The following is a 1219-nucleotide window of genomic DNA, read 5'->3' on the forward strand; positions in this document are numbered from 1 at the left end:
TCTCTTGCTCTGTCCCTGCTTTCTTCTCCTCCATCATCCTCATCTTGCTCTCTGTCTTCACTTTCTTCTCCTCCATTGTCTTCATCTTGCTCTCTGTCACTGCTTTCTTCTCCTCCACCACTTACACTCTACAACAGATATGCAACAGATTTCAACAAGTTTTACTTTCATGCTGAAAAATCTTCTTATTAACAGGTCCACAGTCAGTCTTAAAGGTGGAAGGCCCACTGGAAAGAGCCTGAAGATTGTTGAAATGACAGCAACTCTGCCTGAACAGGGACTTGAACCCTGGACCCTCAGATAAAAGTCTAAAGCTCTACTGATTGAGCTGTCCAGACTTTTTACTTGATGAAAATGGAGAAACATGAGAAATAGCTGTCAAGGAACTGGTTTAAAGAGGGCCTTCATGGCTTAAATCTTGGCAATGTCATCCACCAAAATCCATGTTTTACTTTCATGCTGACAAGTTTTGAGTTATGCAGTCATTCACAAAGGTAGAAGCCCCACTGAAGATTATTCAGATGGCAGCAACTCCGCCTGAACAGGGACTTGAACCCTGGACCCTCAGATTAAAAGTCTGATGCTCTACCGACTGAGCTACCCAGGCTTCAAAGGCAGCTGTGCTTTGAAAGAAAAATGAACCTGAGCAATTGGGTTCATGGCTAATGGCTTCGACCTTGTCAGTGACACCACATAAAGCTACAGCCAAGTTCCAGAAGTTTAATTTTCATGCTGAAGTCTCTACAAAAATGTGCAATAATCAGATCCACGGTCAGACATTGAAGGCGGCATTGGTGAAATAACCGAAGACTGCTGTCTCGCCTCTTTTCCAAAAGAGGTTGTCAAGAGATCCGGGCCAGAGCCAACATATAGCGTCTGCTAAACTTCCACATGCTAATGATCTGGGTGGTCACCTGGGAGCCGTCCACAGCTGAGTCACCTGAGAGGTTTTAGCAGAGTCGTTGACCAAGTTTCACCTGAGGGCTCTTTGGATTGCTGTTGAAAAGAATCCAAGGCTGTATTGTATGAACGGGATAAAAAGTGTCTTATTACAACAAATTTTTTCTTTCATAATAAAGTCTCTCTTCAAAGCTGTGAGTATTCTTGTCCACAATCAGTCACAGAGGTAGCAGACCAGTGTTAATTTTGTCAGCTATTTTTAATTTTAGTCTTAGTCTTTTGATTACGTCTTTTAGTCTTAGTCACATTTTAGTCTTTT

General features: G+C 42.4%; 1 non-coding gene across 1 annotated transcript; it reads right to left on the bottom strand.

The window, feature by feature from the left end:
• Positions 1–534: 534 nt before the first annotated feature.
• Positions 535–607, bottom strand: trnak-uuu. Its single transcript has one exon. It is a non-coding gene; the product is annotated as a tRNA-Lys (tRNA).
• Between the last annotated feature and the right edge of the window lie 612 nt (positions 608–1219).

Source organism: Cheilinus undulatus, linkage group 20 (assembly GCF_018320785.1).
Source record: "Cheilinus undulatus linkage group 20, ASM1832078v1, whole genome shotgun sequence".
Taxonomy (NCBI): Eukaryota; Metazoa; Chordata; class Actinopteri; order Labriformes; family Labridae; genus Cheilinus; species Cheilinus undulatus.